Source organism: Salmo salar, chromosome 01 (genome assembly GCF_965601325.2).
Source record: "Salmo salar chromosome 01, fSalSal1, whole genome shotgun sequence".
Classification (NCBI taxonomy): Eukaryota; Metazoa; Chordata; class Actinopteri; order Salmoniformes; family Salmonidae; genus Salmo; species Salmo salar.
In genome coordinates, this window is record NC_138291.1 from 153,660,728 (window position 1) to 153,680,692 (window position 19,965).

The 19,965-nt window shown below is 41.9% G+C and overlaps 1 protein-coding gene across 2 annotated transcripts in view; it reads left to right on the forward strand.

Annotated features, from left to right (window-relative positions):
- Window positions 1-19,965, forward strand: part of LOC106566736 (taperin) — a 30,481-nt gene that overhangs the window by 3,714 nt on the left and 6,802 nt on the right. The window lies entirely within an intron of this gene.

Below are 19,965 nucleotides of genomic sequence, written 5' to 3' on the forward strand. Positions count from 1 at the left end.
CACTTTTATTTTGCAGTGTTTTGGACCACTGTCCTGCAAAAGTATGTTATTTATTTCCTTGTCAGCGCTTTATTGGGTGTCTTTGCTTGAAGCATACTGATCTGATCAACCTGTTACTCGATCCCCAGGATTTGGTTTGGAAAACCTGACTTGAGTTGGTTAGTACCAGACACCCACCAGTCTAAGGACTGAACGGGCTGTCTATTACTCAGGTTCACCCCAGGACCCTAAGTAGGCCTGTTTTATCTGTCCTCGTGTGGTGTCTAGGCCTTTCATTACCAACAGCTTAATGTAAGGCCTCTTTCCAAACAACCCTGTTTGTCCCAAAGAAGGAAGGGGAGAAAACAATGTACAGCGCATTCGGAAAGTATTTAGACCCCTTGACCTTTTTTCCACATTTTGTTATGTTACAGCCTTATTCTAAAATTTATATATTTTTTCCTTCATCAATCTACACACACTACCCTACAATGACAAAGCAAAAACAGGTTTTTAGAAATGTTTGCAAATTTATAAAAAAAACTATCACATTTACATAAGTATTCAGACCCTTTACTCAGTACTTTGTTGAAGCACCTTTGGAAGTGATTACAGCCTCAAGTCTTCTTGGGTATGACGCCACAAGCTTGGCACACCTGTATTTGGGGAGTTTCTCCCATTCTTCTCTGCAGATTCTCTCAAGCTCTGTCAGGTTGGATGGGGAGTGTCGCTTCACAGGTTTTTTCATGTCTCTCAAGAGATGTCCGATTGGGTTCAAGTCACTCAAGGACATTCAGAGACTTGTCCCCTCCTGCATTGTCTTGGCTGTATGCTTAGGGTCGTTTTCCTGTTTGAAGGTGAACCCTCGCCCCCGTCTGAGGTCCTCAGCGCACTGGAGCAGGTTTTCATCAATGATCTCTCTGTACTTTGCTCCGTTCATCTCTTCCTCAATCCTGACTAGTCTCCCAGTCCCTGCTGCTGAAAAACATCCCCACAGCATGATGCTGCCACCACCATGCTTCACCGTAGGGATGGTGCCAGGTTTTCTCCAGACATGATGCTTGGCATTCAGGCTAAAGAGTTCAATCTTGGTTTCATCAGACTAGAGAATTTTGTTTCTCATGGACTGAGAGTCTTTAGGTGCCTTTTGGCAAACTCCAAGTGGGCTGTCGTGTGCCTTTTACTGAAGAGTGGCTTCCGTCTGGCCACTCTACCATAAAGGCCTGATTGGAAGGTTCTCCCATCTCCACAGAGGAACTCTGGAGCTGTCAGAGTGACCATCGGGTTCTTGGTCACCTCCCTGACCAAGGCCCTTCTCCCCCGATTGCCCAGTTTGGGCAGGCGGCCAGCTCTAGGAAGAGTCTTGGTGGTTCCAAACTTCTTCCATTTAAGAATGATGGAGGCCAATGTGCTCTTTTGGACCTTTAATGCTGCAGAAATGTTTGGTACCCTTCCCCAAATCTGTGCTTTGACACAATCCTGTCTTGGAACTCTTGGTTTTTGCTCTGACATGCACTGTCAACTGTGGGACCTTATATGGACAGCTGTGTGCCTTTCCAAATAATTTACCACCAGTGGACTCCAAGGTATAGAAACATCTCAAGCATGATCAATGGAAACAGGATGCACCTGAGCTCAATTTCAAGTCTCATAGAAGGGTCTGAATACTTATGTAAATAAGGTATTTCTGTTTTATAAAAAAGAAATTAGTGAACATTTCTAAAAACCTGTTCGCTTTGTCGTTATGGAGTATTGTGTGTAGATTGGTAAGGTAACAAAAAAAGGGAAGGGGTCTGAATACTTTCCGAATGCACTGTATATTACTCAGGCCTCTTGCTAAATGTAGGATATTCAACATGAAATTCTACTAACTCTACAGCAGGGATTGTCAACTGGTGGCCCGCGGGCCAAATTCAATTTTATTTGGCCCCACCAAGAATTTAAAATTCACCTCAAAATTATTTTAATGTAGAAAATCTATATCTAAGTATTTCCACTCATAAATAGACATGTGACCGTGTATCAATGTAATCAAGGTTTCAAAATACAATATCTATTTGGCTTCTTGCGCCAATTTGCAGAGTACAAATTATTTATAATTATGTTCCGGCCCCCCGACCATCCGCTCAAGAAAAAAAAACGTCTCGTCGGCTTAATCTAGTTGATGACCACTGCTCTACAGGAAGTAATGCATATATAGTAGTAAGATTGAACGGGGAAGGCAGAAGCTGTTGATTTCTTTAGCACCAGCCTTCAACATGGTTTGCAACATGGAGATGTGTTTTTGTGACCAGGGTTGGGATCAATTCCATTCATTAATCAAGACACTCCTATACATTTCAATTTATGAATAGAATTGTAACTCTCCCAAATGAATATCATTGTTTATTGGCTTTTTTTCTGAGCTCTAGGCTACATACTTGACAGTGCAGCACTGTCTCTGTCATATCCTAATCCTTTGGTCTCTAGGTATTACAAGTCTCCTGTCTTTACCCCTTTCAACCACAGCTCTCGTCACACTCAAGCAGGTTGTGTGTGTGTGTGTCACTGTGTTTGTCCCTGGCCAGGAGACAGAGAACACAGGCAGTAATGAGGCCCCTCAGAAGCAATCAGTGTTTTTGTACTCTGAACTCTATAGAATTCATTAGGCATGCTATGTTTGGGCTCACCAAATTCCCTCGCCTTTGTTGTATGTACATGCATACTTCTCCTCCCGGTCATCATTTAACCACAGCCAAGGTTCCTCTGGTATTAAAGCTAGGGCAGGGCAGCAATTACAAAAGCATCAAGGGTAGGCCTATGGAATTTTGTGGAATTACTTGGCTATGGTTCTGTGTGAGTTTCCTTTTCAGCATTTGGGATGGGTTTTTCGAATGCGCTTTTTCCTATTCAAATCCATTTCAAGAGGAACTAAGCTTGCCGGATGCAAAGTTTTTCAAACACATCAATATAAGAGAGTGGATCTTGAAACCAGTGTATTGCCGCCTACTAGGTTCTTATGTTTCTGAAAAAATGTACTTCCACTCCCTCATTTATTGGCCACGGTTGCTGGTTCAGTTCTGAAGGTTGTACTGGTATTTTGTTGTCGGGGGGGGGGGGGGGGGGGTTCTGCAGAGTGTTGGAGTTAAGTCTCTGCATTGCTTTCAAATCATTATGACAGATTCAAATAAGGTCCTTACATGTAATGCTTTCCACCTAGCCCTACTGTATCCCTGTATTCATTATCTTGGATAATGTGTTGGATAATCACGCTTGTCCTTTAAGCCTTTACTCTTTGCTTGTGATGTCTTTAAGGAGTGATAGTTGGTTATATAGGTCACACTGCACCAGGGTTGATTTGCATAAGGCTTAATCTAGGAAGCCCTTCAAGTATGGTACATGCCTAGATTTCATTTAATAATTTGATTGGCCTAGATTCTCTCAATGCTAATAGATTTTACAGAATGTGTAGTAACATACAGTGCTTTCGGTAAGTATTCAGACCCCTTGACTTTTTCCACGTTTTGTTACGTTACAGCCTTATTCTAAAATGTATGAAATTGATTAGGCGGGAAAAAAACTATCTACACATAATACCCCATAATGACAAAGCGAAAACATGGTGGTGGCAGCTTCATGTTGTGTGGATGTTATTCAGCAGCAGGGACTGGGAGACTAGTCAGGAATGAGGGAAAGTTGAACACAGCAAAGAAGATCTGCAGAGAAGAATGGGAGGAACTCCCCAAATACAGGTGTGCCAAGCTTGTATCGTCATACCCAAGAAGACTCAAGGCTGTAATCGCTGCCGAAGGTGCTTCAACAAAGTACTGAGTGAAGGGTCTGAATACTTATGTAACTGTGATATTTTTTTAATTGCTAAATTATTTATTTTTTAAACGGTTTTTGCTTGGACATTATGGGGGATTGTGTGTAGATTGATTAGGCAGGAAAAAAACGTTAATACATTTTAGAATAAGGCTGTAACGTAACAAAGTGGAAAAATTCAAGGGGGTCTGAATACTTTCCGAATGCATTTAATACCTTTTGTAACAGCTTTTGGTGTATTTCTTTGTGGTCTATGGCAATTCTCTGTCATTGAATAGAAATGGATCTGGCAGGAAGAGATGGGGAGGAGTGGCTGGTTGTTTTTATGGTTGGTGACCAGTTATTATAGGAAACAGGAGATGGCCCATGTGTTCATGACAGAACGAGAAGAGACCATTCCTGCCATTTGTATTCTTCCTGTGCTTCCATGTTGCCATTTCCATGTGTTTTGTCAGTGGAAGGCCCTGGGCCTGGACCTACGCAGCTGAGTAATGTGTAATTGATAGAACTGATCTATTCATTCAAGCTGATTTAAAGGTTTGATGACTGGGCTGTTGTAGTAATGCCAGTCATTCCAGACTACAAGTAGGCTACCATATTCAACTTAGAAATAACCTTGATTCAAATGAAAAAGTGCTTGTGACAAGCTGATAATACCCAATGGACCTAAATACCCATAGTAGTACAACCAGGAGCATACCCCTAACGAGATGTTCTGGTCATAGATTAATCCTTGAGGCTGGACTATTTTCAAATGTACCTCCTTATGATATGGAATGAATCTTTTCCACAAACATATCACTGAAAACCTATAACCTTTTATTTAAAATGCTTTGATCCTTGTCTTTTGTACAGATTTCCTTGTTTATCAAGTAGAAAACATAAAAAACGGTCCCAATCACACCTCTATAGCATCTTCATGGGTCTTTGTCGATGAATTGTTATGTTGGCTCTCAGCAGAAGGCCATGTCACATGTCGTCATCATCAGGAAGTGAGTGGAGGGGCCTGTGACTGTCAGCTGTATTGGCTGTCTGATAGTACACTCGACTGCTGTTTGTCTTCCAGGCTGGTCAGGCAGCAGTTGTCTGTCAGCTCTCAATTTAGTGCTCATTACTGCAGGAGTTTAGGGCCTGTTATCCAGATATGGGACTCATGATGAGGAGTATAGGCTACTGTAGTTTAGACCCATAATGTTACACTGCCACATAGGCCAGAATGAAGTAGGATGATATGCTGAATCAGCAAGGTATCATATTACAGGATTATACATCATGTGTATGACTGTGTCGACAGATATATCTACTGTAAATCACGTCCAGATATGCTACTTATATTACTTTTTCAACATGCACAGAAATAAACCACATCCATGTTCTCCTTTTGGTTGGTATTTTCATTATTAAACATGCAATGAACTACATGGAGGGGAAAAAGACACTGTGCATTCAGCACCACAGACAGAAATCTTGTTAATGGGGATGCACAGAAACAGAGTTCAACTTTACATTTAAACTTCTCAGTGTGAGTAGTTAAGTCTCTGATGGGCATTGACTAGAGCAGTGAAGTCCGGTATAGTTTCTGACGTCGCCATGCACAGGATTTGTTGAGAAGTGAGTCAGTAAGAGATGATCTGTGCCTTGACTTGTTATATTTCATCACTGAAATGTCTGTTCACATACATGGGTTGTCCCAAACAGTACATACATATTCTAAGCATGACTCCTAATCTTTAGAAGCTCGTCAGTGACATTGTTTTGAATCTTTCTCCAATCACTGCATCAGACTGAAGATCGATAAGCTCAAGTTGCAGGTCAGTGGGAGAGTTATCCACATTGAAGGTGAAAGGAGAGGAAACCAACAGCATGTCATATTCCAACACTTTGAAATCCTCAAAATGACGAGAGAACTCACCGTTCAAAGCACACAGCAGCGATGTATACTTCTCCCGCTGGTCATCTGATAGAGAACAGACTAGTAGTGTCGGAAGGTGGGTAAAATTGTTGGCTTCTACTTGGCAGGTCAGGAGGAGTAATTTTCCCTTGAAGGCTTTGACAAGGCTGTACATCTGATGTGCAAAAAGGCCCTTCCCTTGTAGTTTGGAGTTCAGTTCATTCATGAAGCCCATGATGTCCACGGTGAAGGCCAAATCATCCAACCATTCTTTATATTGCAGTTGAGGGAAATCCACATTTTCCTTTCATTTGCAAAAACTCTGCAATCTCCGACTTCAGGTCCCACACCCTTTTAAGCATCTTCCCCAAACTCAGCCATCGCATGTTTGCGTGGTGGGGGAGATCTGCATGACCCGACTCTCTTCCAACAGTGAGACAAACTGCCTGTGGTTTAAATATTTTTCTGTTATGAAGCTTACCACTTTAATGACCTGTTTCCCTAACATGACTCATTTTCAACACATTTACAGTGCACCTCCTGATGAATAATGCAATGCAGGGAAATAATTTTCTCATCTGGGTTCAGCTCAGCTACTTGATATTGTATCCTTTGTTTTTTTTCCCCTGTCACGTTTGGGCATCCATCAGTGGTCACACTGGATAACTTTTCAAAACTCAGTCCCAGCTTTGCCACACACTTACTAACCTCTAATCTTTCCCTGTGGTTGTGCTCTTCATTGACTGCACTGAAGCAAGCGCCTCCAATTTCAAAGTCTGGGGTTATGCCTCGTAAGAATATCAACAACTGCGCCGTGTCACGTGCATCACTGCTTGCATCCAGGGCCAAGGAGAAATGGGTGAAATCCTTTACCTTGTCTTTCAACTGTTCCATATTCTCTGCGATGTCCTCAACACGCCGTGTCACTGTTCGTCTGAAAAGGTTTCCCTGTCAAAACAGCTTTTTCTTGTCGGGGCAAAGTATTGCTGCAGAGTCAATTAAACATTCTTTAATGAATTTGCCCTCAGTGAATGGCTTGCTGTTTAGCAATTTTGTGGGACAGTACATAACTAGCTCTCGCAATTCCGTAATTTGCTGAATGCAGTTTTGTAAAACGTCCTTGCTGCTTTTGCAACTGAGAAAGCAACTTTTTCGATAAACTTGTTCTCTGTTCAAAAGACATTCTTATTTCTCTGCATGCTTCATTTGGAAGTGTCGGGACAAGTTGTAGTCTTTCAAGACAGCGATGCTCTCTCTGCACACTAAGCACACAGCTTTCCCTGATGCCTCTTCACTGTTGAGGTTGCGGTAACTCCGGGATGCTGGCCTTCTAGGCAGAGTTTCTCTGCTCAGTGTCTGTTCTTTTGCCCATCTTAATTTATTATTTTTATTGGCTGGTCTGAGAGATGGCATTTTCTTTGCAACTCTGCCTAGAAGGCCAGCATCCCGGAGTTGCTTCTTCACTGTTGCCATTGAGACTGCTGTTTTGCGGATACTATTTAATGAAGCTGCCATTTGAGGATTTGTGAGGCATCTGTATCTCAAACTAGACACTAATGTACTTGTCCTCTTGCTCAGTTGTGCACCAGGGCCTCCCACTCTTTCTATTCTGGTTAGAGCCAGTTTGCTCTGTTTTGTGAAGGGAGTAGTACATAGCGTTGTACGAGATCTTCAGTTTCTTGGCAATTTCTCACATGGAATAGCCTTCAGTTCTCAGAACAAGAATAGACTGACAAGTTTCAGAAAAAAGTTATTTGTTTCTGGCCATTTTGAGCCTGTAATCGAACCCACAAATGCTGATGCTCCAGATACTCAACTAGTCTAAAGAAGGCCAGTTTTATTGCTTCTTCAACCAGGACAACAGTTTTCAGCTGTGCTAACATAATTGCAAAAGGATTTTCTAATGATCAATTAGCCTTTTTTTAAATGATAAACTTGGATTAGCTAACACAACGTGCCATTGGAACACAGGAGTGATGGTTGCTGATAATGGGCCTCTGTGCGCCTATGTAGATATTCTATTAAAAATCTGCCGTTTCCAGCTACAATAGTCATTTACAACATTAACAATGTCTACACTGTATTTCTGATCAATTTAAATGTTATTTTAATGGACCAAAAAAATGTGCTGTTTCTTTCAAAAACAAGGAAATATATAAGCGACCCCAAACTTTTGAACGTTAGTGTACGTGCCTTCAAAATGTCCCACAACCGGTGGGAGTTAAATCATTACACAAAAGTGAGTACTCATTGGGCTTTTAATTTGAATAACAAATACGTTTTTCAAAACTTCACTATCGCAAATTCTTTGATCTGATTCCGCGGGCCATATTGAATCAGGTTGCGGGCCACATGCGGCCCCCGGGCCGGCCTTTGCCCAGGCCTGATCTAGACTAACTACCTAGAACTAGGCCTAGATCTGATTTTTACTACTCTATTTCCAAAAGGTCTTTGTAGCATATTCAATTATGTTTTATGAAGTTGTCCCCAACAACAACAAATCTTGGTCGACCGAAAGTCGTTACTCTCTGGTCGAAAATGTTTTTAAAAAAAAGCAAGACAAGAAAAACCTTAACCTGACCATCCTCCTCCCGTTCCTGCTGGCCTTCGCAGATTCTGCCATTACTCTCCGGAAGTTGCCGGTAATAGGCTACACGAGGAGTCGGCAACCTTTCTCATGCCCATTTATCTTACCATTTCTACCAATCTGTGTGGTAGTTGTGGTCTTCATATGCACATTTACGTGGAACAGTTTCATTTAATTTATAATGTCTTCGTTTCTCAATCATTGTCATGTGGTTAATCAAAATTGTATTTAAATAAATGATACAAACCTTTATTTTTTTTATTTAAGAACAAATTCCCCTGCTCCCAAGTGGCGCAGGGGTCTAAGGCACTGCATCTCAGTGCAAGATGCGTCACTATAGTACCTGGTTCGAATCCAGGCTGTACCACATCCGGCCGTGATTGGGACTCCCATAGGGTAGCGCACAATTGGCCCAGCATCGTCTGGGTTTTGCCGGAGTAGGCCGTCATTGTAAATAATACTTTTTTTCTTAACTGACTTGCCGGGGTTAAAAAAAAAAAAAAAAAGTGAAAACAATCAAGGCAAACAATTTACACAATGAAGTTATGAAACAGTGAATGTGGACCAATTGTTGGGAGAGAGCACATTCTGGAGAGAGATGTGCATTTTAGCCACAATTCCCTTCTTCTTGGACTGTTCCATTCACGCGGCCTCCACAATGGATTAGTTCACTGAGATGGGTACAAATCAGACAGGTGTCTCGTGTGGCATTATTTTATTTATTTATCCACACGCACACTGCCTACTGCTCGACAAATCAAAAGATCTCGGGTGACCAACAGCCCGTCGACCAAACAATTAACTGGTCAACTAATTGGGATCAGCCCTAGTTGAAATGTCTCAAATTGAAAAATTACAATCCTAGCAGCAGTCATGGTTTACACTAGTGTATTCCTCTGTCCCATGTTAAGAGAAACTGTTCTTTATTGGTTGTGAGAAAGTCATGCCATGCGTAAGGGAAGTTAAAAATGTCCATACTTAAATAATGCCAATGCACTGTGTCTAACACAGGAAATCCAATTATTGTGTGCTCTAGGTGTGAAGGTCCATTGTGTTTAATTATTTACCACCGAGCCATTCCCCATCCCTCATTACACTTCCTCCTTCTCTCCTCTTATCTCACTTCTTCGTTTTCTTCTGCACGCTTCTGTCTTTGCCGCTCTCCTTGCTCCCTCCTTGACTGTGTGTGTCGGTCTCTGTATTTCTGTATAGTGTGTATCTGCATGTACAGTTGAAGTCGGAAGTTTACATACACTTAGGTTGGAGTCATTCAAATGTGTTTTTCAACCACTCCACAACTTTCTTGTTAACTAACTATAGTTTTGGCAAGTTGGTCAGGACATCTACTTTGTGCATGACGCAGATATTTTTTCCAACAATTGTTTACAGACAGATTATTTCACTTAATTCACTGTATCACAATTCCAATGGGTCAGAAGTTTACATACACTAAGTTGACTGTGCCTATTAAACAGCTTGGAAAATTCCAGAAAATTATGTCATGGCTTTAGAAGCTTCTGATAGGCTAATTGACATCATTTGAGTCAATTGGAGTTTGAGTCAATTGTGGATGTATTTCAAGGCTTACCTTCAAACTTGGTGCCTCTTTGCTTGACATCATGGGAAAATCAAAAGAAATCAGCCAAGACCTCAGAAAAATAATGTAGACCTTCACAAGTCTGGTTCATCCTTGGGAGCAATTTCCAAACGCCTGACGGTACCACGTTCATCTGTACAAACAATAGTACGCAAGTATAAACACCATGGGACCACGAAGCCGTCATAGCAATCAGGAAGGAGACTCATTCTGTCTCCTAGAGATGAATGTGCTTTGGTGGGAAAAGTGCAAATCAATCCCAGAACAACAGCAAAGAACCTTGAGAAGATGCTGGAGAAAACAGGTACAAAAGTATCTATATCCACAGTAAAACGAGTCCTATATCGACATAACCTGAAAGGCTGCTCAGCAAGGAAGAAGCTACTGCTCCAAAACCGCCATAAAAAAGGCAGACTACGGTTTGCAGCTGCACATGGGGACAAAGATCACACTTTTTGGAGAAATGTCTTCTGGTCTGATGAAACAAAAATAGAACTGTTTGGCCATAATAACCATCTTTATGTTTGGAGGAAAAGGGGGGATGCTTGCAAGACGAAGAACACCATCCCACCTGTGAAGCACGGGGGTGGTAGCATCATGTTGTGGGGGTGCTTCCACTCTGCAGGAGGGACTGGTGCACTTCACAAAATAGATGGCTTCATGAGGCAGGAAAATTATGTGGATATATTGAAGCAACATCTCAAGACATCAGTCAGGAAGTTAAAGCTTGGTCGCAAATGGGTCTTCCAAATGGACAATGACCCCAAGCATACTTCTAAAGTTGTGACAAAATGGCTTAAGGACAACAAAGTCAAGGTATTGGAGTGGCCATCACAAAGTCCTGACCTCAATCCTATAGAAATTTGTGGGCAGAACTGAAAAAGCCTGTGCGAGCAAGCAGGCCTACAAACCTGACACAGTTACACCAGCTCTGTCAGGAGGAATGGGCCAAAATTCACCCAACTTATTATGGGAAGCTTGTGGAAGGCTACCTGAAATGTTTGACCCAAGTTAAACAATTTTAAAGGCAATGCTACCAAATACTAATTAAGTGTATGTAAACTTCAGACCCACCGGGAATGTGATGTAAGAAATAAAAGCTGAAAGAAATCATACTCTCTACTATTATTCTGACATTACACATTCTTAAAATAAAGTGGTGATCCTAACTGACCTAAGACATGGAAGTTTTACTAGGATTAAATGTCAGGAATTGTGAAACTGAGTTGAAATGTATTTTGCTAAGGTGTATGTAAACTTCCGACTTCAACTGTACCTGCCTGGGTGTGCTTGATTCTGTACGCGCTGTGTGTATCTGTGTTTTTGCATGTTTGTTTGTCATACCCCAGAGGCTCAGTGCGGTTTAGATGAATCGTTTCAGCCACCATGTCCTCTGCATCTTGGAACATTCATCATGACTGTGTCCCATTTGTCACACGCTTGCCTGCCTGTGCCTCTCCAGTAGGTCTGTGTATTTAATGTGCATCTACTGCAGCAGCAGACCAGTGTTTCCCTCAGGACCCATACCGAGGTGTAAATATGCCTTTGATACTGGGTCTTCAGCTTCATTCCGGCCTGTTTGTGGTTTGTCGGTGCCTGTGACAAGCGTGACAGTTCCAGTGAGTGTGATCCGGCTGTAGAGTTCTGTGAGCCAGGGCGGGCAGGGTGAGAAACGGAACTATTGGGGCAATGCCAACAACATGATGATGGCACACAGTCAAATATTGCACACACACAAAACACATACATACATACACACACACACACACACACAGCTCTCATACAGCCTGTGTCATTTGTATAGCTCCGCCAGTCACTAATTAGAATTCATCCAGCAAAGCGTTAGTGTCATGTTTAATTCAGGCCTGACCCGTGTGTGTGTGTGTGTGTGTGTCAGAGCGATCGAAAGGACGAGGAAAAGAGAAGTGTTTGAGATCCAGATGGATAGAACGATGCGGAGGTGGTTTCGGGGATGTATAAAAACAGAACTGTGTGTTGAGGTCATGTGGGCAGATGGAACAGCACCTATTAATATCACTATTTCTCACTGTGTTCTTGTAGATAATGTTGCCTGACTGTCTATGTAACACTGTGTGTTCAGTGCTGCTGTCTATTTATATACAAACAAATAATATTCACATTCCCCTCTAACCCACCGTGACAGTTACAGCACCAACTGCATGTCCTGTAGATGTCTTTCTCACAGATCATGTCCTGTAGATGTCTTTCTCACAGATCATGTCCTGTAGATGTCTTTCTCACTGATCATGTCCTGTAGATGTATTTCTCACTGATCATGTCCTGTAGATGTATTTCTCACTGATCATGTCCTGTAGATGTCTTTCTCACTGATCATGTCTTTCTCACAGATCATGTACTGTAGTACCATGGTTTGCTGTGGGTTATTCTGTTCTTGCATGTGTTTCTGTGGTAAGGTTATAATTGGACTCAGTTAATTCTCTCACACGCTATGCCTTATTTCTCCCTCTTTTAATGAGCATATACAATACGGTCTGTCTGTCTGCCTGCCTGCTAGCATGCCTCTTCCACTCTCTCTCGTTCTCTCTCTCGTTCTCCCTCTCAGCCCTGTACTGCCTGTTCGTGCTCCACCTCCTCTCTCCCATTTATCCATGGCATTTGTTGCCCTGACAACGCAAGCCGCGGCCATTCTATATTGCCATTAGGATTCCAGGATAAGGAAGAGGTCCATACACAGCACTTGCTTTCTCGCTTACTCCTGATAGGAACACCTGCTCTTTCCATGACGGACTGACCAGGTGAACCCAGGTGAAAGCTATGATCTCTTATGGATGTTACCTGTTAAATCCACTATAATCTGGGTAGATTAAGGGAAGGAGACTGATTTTAAAGAAGGATGTTTAAGCCTTGATACAATTGAGACATGGATGGTTTATGTGTGCCATTAAGAGGGTGAATGGGCAAGACAAAATATTTAAGTGCCTTTGAACGGGGTGTGGTAGTAGGTGACAGACGCAACAGTTTGAGTGTGTCAGGAACTGGGCCAGCATCCTTGTGGAACACTTTCGACACCAACGAATTGAGGCTATTCTGAGGCCAATAGGGGGTGCAACTCAATATTAGGAAGGTGTTCCTAATGTTTTGTGCATCGTGTATATATTCACCTTAGCTTTGACATTGTAATTAAGTAATGGACCATATCACTTTTTCATTCATTTGACATATTCTGTCTGTCTTTGACTGTATCTAAGAGACGGCTCACACTGTAGCAAACACTTTCATCCACAACTGAGAGATTCTGCCTACATGATTGACTGTGTGTAAGGAGGAGGGGGGGGGGGTACTTCAAGGCACTAAATCAGTAAGGGTGGTTACTAACACATGGTTGAAGATTTGCTAATGGTTGTTAGTGAGTTAAGAAACCAATGGTTCCTGCTACTATTTTGTGTTCTGTAGAGCTGCTGGTTAAAAAATGGAAATGGTGTGCGTTACGTGCTGATCAAACCGCCTCCGCATGTCATCGTGCGCATGTTGATTGTTTATCTCCACCAGACACGTTCATGACGCGCAGGATAAAATACCAAAACCAACTGTGAACAAACTACACCTGTATATACCAAAGTATGTGGACACCCCTTCAAATTAGTGGATTCGGCCACACCCGTTGCTGACAGGTGTATAAAATCGAGCACACAGCCATGCAATCTGCATAGACAAACATTGGCAGTAGAATGGCCTTACTGAAAAGCTCAGTGACTTTCAACGTGACACCGTCATAGGATGCCACCTTTCCAACAAGTCAGTTCTAGAAATTTCTGCCCTGCTAGAGTTGCCCCGGTCAACTGTAAGTGCTGTTATTGTGAAGTGGAAACATCTAGGAGGAACAACAGCTCAGCGACAAAGTGGTAGGCCACACAAGCTCACAGATCGGGACTGCTGAAGCGTGTAGCACGTAAAAATCTTCTGTCGGTTGCAACACTCACTACCTGGAAGCAACGTCAGCAGAACTTTTCGTCCGGAGCTTCATGAAATGGCCGAGCAGCCGCACACAAGCCTAAGATCAACATGCGGAATGCCAAGCTTCGGCTGGAGTGGTGTATAGCTCGCCACCATTGGACTTTGGAGCAGTGGAAACGCGTTCTCTGGAGTGATGAATCACGCTTCACCATCTGGCAGTCTGACGGACAAATCTGAGTTTGGCGGATGCCAGAAGAACCCTACCTGCCCGAATGCATAGTGTCAACTGTGGAGTTTGGTGGAGGAATAATAATGGTCTGGGGCTGTTCTTCATGGTTCGGGCTAGGCCCCTTAGTTCCAGTGAAGGGAAATCTTAACGCCACAACATGACAGTCTAATGTAGATGATTCTGTGCTTCCAACTATGGTAACAGCTTGGGGAAGGCCCTTTCCTGTTTCAGCATGACAATGCCCCCGTGGACAAAAATGGTTTGTCGAGATCTGTGTGGAAGAAATTGACTGGCCTTCACAGAGCCCTGACCTCAACTCCATCGAACACTTTTGGGATGAATTGGAACGCCGACTGCCCAACATTAGTGCCCGACCTCACTAATGCTCTTGTGGCTGAATGGAAGCAAGTCCCTGCAGCAATGTTCCAACATCTATTGGAAAGCCTTCCCAGAAGAGTGGAAGCTGTTATAGCAGCAAAGGGGGGACCAACGCCATATTAATGCCCATGATTTTGGAATGAGATGTTGGACCTGGTGTCCACATACTTTTGGTCATGTAGTGTATATTAATTTGAGGACAGGTCCTAACACATGAAACATTCATGGACATTTAGCTAGCTTGCTGTTGCTATGTTATTTGTCCTGGGAGATAAAGATTGGGTTGTTGTTTTACCTGAAATGCATATGGGCATTTTTATTTATTTTTTTGCTGGATTTTTGTATAATTTGTATCCAGTTTTCAGTCATACAAAATCATGTTTTCTCTACTCGAAAAATGAATCTACTGGTGAAAGCAGTTTTAAAAAAATATATATATATATATATATATATATTTTATTTTATTAATCTCTCCTTGTTTGTTGTCTTGTTCTTCTGTGGATTATATATGGCTGTTGGTAACCACCTTTTAAGGTGCATTACCGCCACCAACTGGACTGGAGTGTGGACATCGTTCATCTTTCAAACACCCATGTGGGTTAATATGCTCGTTTTATAAACCAATGAGTAGATGGGAGAGGCGGGACTTGCAGCGTGTCAAGTGCCTAAAATAGAACCAAGTTCTAATAGAACCAAGTTCTATTTTGGCGCCTGGCTATGTAAACGCCCGCGAGCAATTTGAATGAAATTCTTGAATAAGGTGTTAATTTATTTTGCAATGGTTTAGTCAGCATGTTATTGGAATAACTCCAATCCATGCTCATCTAACAGTGTTGCTTCCGTTCCTGTCTTTGCCCCAACCTGGGCTTGAACCAGGGACCCTCTAAACACATCAGCAACAGTCACCTTCGAAGCGTCGTTACCTATCACTCCACAAAAAGAGCGACAAGGGAAACAACTACTTCAAGGTCTCAGAGCGAGACATGTCACTGATTGACATGCTACTAGCGCGCACTGCTAACTAGCTAGCTATTTCATTTCGGTTACACTCAAATCTCCTCTCTATATGATAATGTATGCGAGTGGCTGTCTGTCTCCTCCACTGTAGTAGGATTCTAATATTAACTGGCTGGCAGGAGATGAGCTTTAATCAGGCATCTGGTCAGTCTGTCCCACACCTCAATGAGGGGCATTAACAAGGCAATCTCTCCTCCTATCACAAAACACACCCATGTAAACCCACACACACCTACAAATGGGCAATTCCACAGTAATGCAATTACGCTTTGATTCAGATTTTTTTACTTTAAAATGTATGCCAAACAAAAACTTAGATTTCAGAGTTTAACAAACCGTACAACTCTATGCACAAAGACTACTTTGAACAATTTACACAGAGAACTTCACAAAAAAACATTTGCTGGAAGAACTGTGTAGACTGCAAATGCAAAGTTTTTGGTAACCGAATTACAATAAAATCTTCCTCAGTATTTTATGAGACCACGTTTTCCAAAAGCTTTTAAATATCTGCTCCGAATAAAGATTCAAAGATGTCTGCAGTAAGAATGGGGTGTCAGTTATGACACCTTGACTTTGAAATGTTTTATTTTGTTAACGGAATTTCATCATGGGTCCCTGATCTGTACTATACAGAAATGTATAATTATGGATATGAATGTCCTTCTCTTCATGGTGATGTATCCTGAACACAAAGGTAGAACTATACAATATCCTTCTTTTGCATATTTGGAAATTATTGTACACACTGGCTGTTATTGTAATGAGCTCTGCCCCCAAACACCATATTTGGTTGTTTCAGACCAGACCAAATCAGATACAATATGTACAGTAGTCACTACTCTAGTGTTCTACTGTACTCTACTTTTATTTTACTGTTCTGAAAAAACAATAGTATACTATGTTATAAATAGTATAGTATTCACTGTAGTGTTTTTGGGGACTTTACTGTAGTATTCACTGTAGTGAAAAACACTTGTTAATACTGTAGTATTTACATTTAACGTGCACCCGGGGGGCCCCAGGACCAAGATTGGGAAACTGGTCTAAAAACCTTTTCCCATCTATTTGACCAGAAATCAAAGCCTTTACTTATTCCTAATTTTGAGATGGAAAATTGTTTAAACGGGTATATGGGTCTTTCTATAAATAATGGGGCCAATGTGTAACATCAGGATCAATTTCAAAATGGTTTGAAACAAAAATCTAAATGATTTTCATGCAGTTCCACATGTGTACTTAGAGGAATAAAAATGAATATATGCATATTGGCCCATAACTCCACCTATACAACAACATAGGCCTAGGACACATACTCTAAGCAGGGTTCATAAAGACATTGGCAAGTAAAATTCAAGGACTTTCAGGGACATTTTCAAGCACTTCATTGTAATGTTCAAGGACCTCAGTGTTATACAATTGTATAATTTCTATAATTGTACATATAGGGCCTAATATAGAACCCCACTGCTCCAAAAAAACATGCAAAAAGTGTCAAAGTAGGCCATTACCACTTTAAGAATATTTTTTTTTTTTTAGGCCTTGCCAATGCAGCGATTTATAAAAATTATTACATTCTAAAATGTGAGAATAATGTGGACATTGCCTGACTAAATAGATTGGATGCATGGAGATTTTTCTGTAGCCTATGTGGCCGATGCAGGGACACAAAGCCATGGCTAGCTGTAGCATTCATCTCACCATTTGAATCTCACCATCACTGTTTTTATAATGAGAAGGTGACCAAAAACCAGGTTCCTTTCTTTTAATTTAAGGATTTGTATAGAAAGCCAAGTTGAAGCCAATAATCCTCATCCTCCTAATAACCACACATGGTTTTACCGCAAAAGAGAAGCCCAACGCACTTCCATTGAAGCGGCGTGAAACAAACGAAAGTGGTCACATCTCTTACAAAAACCGATCAAATAGGAATTCACGGATAATTATAACGGAGCAGGGGAACCTCTTGCAAAGCTGTCATCAAGGCAAAGGGTGGCTACTTAGAAGAATCTCAAATATAAAATATATTTTGATTTTAACACTTTTTTTGGTTACTACATGATTCCTTCCATATTTTATTTCATAGTTTTGATGTCTTCACTATTCTACAATGTAGAAAATAGTAAAAATAAAGAAAAACCCTGGAATGAGTAGGTGTGTCCAAACTTTTGTCTGTCCCATCTGTCTGTCCCATCTGTCTGTCTATTTAGCTAGCCAGCCAGCCAGCCAGCCATGAACTTCACATGTTGGTGCTCATGGGTCCTTTTAAATGGAAATGCCCAACCTTGTACTTGCTGTAGCTCCTACCCAATTTCCACAGCAGACCTCACCTCTAATCCGCTGCCAGAATGTTGGGATGAACTCTACCAGATTCTACCATGTCACTGCACCCTCTACTAAACTAGGACAGCGTGCTGGGTGGCCTGGAAAATGTTAATTCCCTCTCGCTTTGTCTCGCTCCTTCTCTCGCATTGTTACTCTTTCTGTTGTGCACTTTCTCTCCCGCACAGACAGAATTGCAAACAGACACCATTTTTTCCAACACACTATATTAATACACTCACTACTCTCTTGAGGGAAAAAACCAACAGCAAACGCTCAAATCTTCTTCAGCTGAGTCATTTCCGTGTCATTGTCCCGTTTTTGGAGTGAGAGAGCGCTCAGACAATTTGCTTCTGTGGTCTCTGTCCTGCTGAAGTGTGCAGTGATGAATGGGAGGAGCCTGGTGCCTGAATCGGCCCTCTGTTGGCCTGTCTCAGTGCCCAGAGAGAGGAGGACAGCAATCACTTCTTGAATAATACAGGCCTTCATAGCCACGGGTGGGCAGAGAGAGAGAGGGGGGCAGCCCTGACGTCTCAGCCCAGATCTACACAGAGAGGAAGCTAACCCCGTGGATAGTCTGATTTTATTGATACAGTCTTCTGACATGGAGATAGACTCCTAAAGCAGGACATGGGCCATGTGGTGAAATGCTTTGGTGTGATTAAGTTGATCAGGGAACTCAGGAGAGAGCGAGGGTTTTAGACATTAAAAAAGCTGATTTGTAAAGCTGATGGTCTTTTTGGGGCTGGAGCTCCAGTGATATGGCTTTAGACTCCAAATGAATGGATTTAATACCTTAAAAATAGTATTTGTGGTCCTCATTTAGTCTTTGTCACTGGAAAGCCACGGCTGCCACTTTGGTTCAGCCAAACACACACTGTCTTGATAGATCACATGATTAAAAAAGAAGTTGGTTTTGTCCCTAATATGATATCTGCATCTTTCTTGGGTTTTAAAGTAATTTTAATTGTAAAGAATTAAAATGACTGATTTTATAAAACTGTCTAATTATAGTGCTTAGATTAATAGAGTTCGATGCATGCCCTTTCCCTTCTGAAAGCACATGCTTATGATGAACTGAAAAATGCACCACAAGTGAAAATGAAAGCACTTTCTAAATCAGCATTAAGGCAGCACGCCTCAATGGGTTTTTGTTTTAACAAAGCATACAGTATCATCAGGGCTGAGAAGTTGAGAAATGACTGAGTTATTGAATGTATGAGAGAGAGCCTATTCTCATTTTGATGAGACTAAATTATAACGTATTGATCTAGATTAAGAACTAAGCTCATTCCAGCTTGGAATTCTGTCTCTAGAGGAGAACATTTCTAATGTCTTGTGATTGCATTGACAGAATGCTTACTTAGCCTGTGTGCATTAAGGTTTCTCTGACTTTGTCCCTGTCTTGCCCTATATCCATACGTCTAGCAGGCCAGACTGGAGTTGGAGCTGAGGAAGGAGTTAGGGTAGGGACTGAGGCTGGGCCTTGTGATGGAGATTAGGGCCAATTTAGAGCCTACTGAGTGGGATGGAGCCGGGGGGGGGGGGGGGGGGAGAGAGGCACATCAGAGCCTCAGCACCAACATCAGCTGACTCTTGGGAGACGCAGCAGTACTCTGTGTGTACATGTACCCGTCTGCATTGTACGCTTAATTGTCACAGCTTATTAGCCATTAAAGATCAATGTTGTTTTGAGCTTCATTAAGCCTTCAGACTATTGAGGTTGACTGTTGTGAGGTTAATAGTGACGTTCTGCAACATGTTGCCACAGTCTCACCCCACGGTGGCATGTTTGTGCAGCGCTGGGGTGTAGCCAAACGGAGATGTTGTACAACGAGCTCTCCAGCCATCAATCACAATGCCAGCAGCCCCTGCAAGAAGCCACCTGCCCTGTGCCATGATACTAGAGACTGACACTGACAAGTTAAACTCACAGGTCAAGCACATATTCTCATAATTACAAGTGCCTTTAAGGTAACCCCAATAAATCAAGATAATGTGCTTGTGTAGGCTACTAGGTTCAGTTTGGGTCACGTACACGTACCATATAATGCTGGTGGTGAAATTCATCCAATCAAACTAGGCCAGCCTGACAATGCGATAAGCCAAATTACATTTAATGATACAGTAATAAGGAAACAAAAATCTTTATTGTTCAATGTGGTCATATAACTATTCTGTCATCATAGGGGAGTAAAGTACAGTATGCACAATAAACCGGTGGT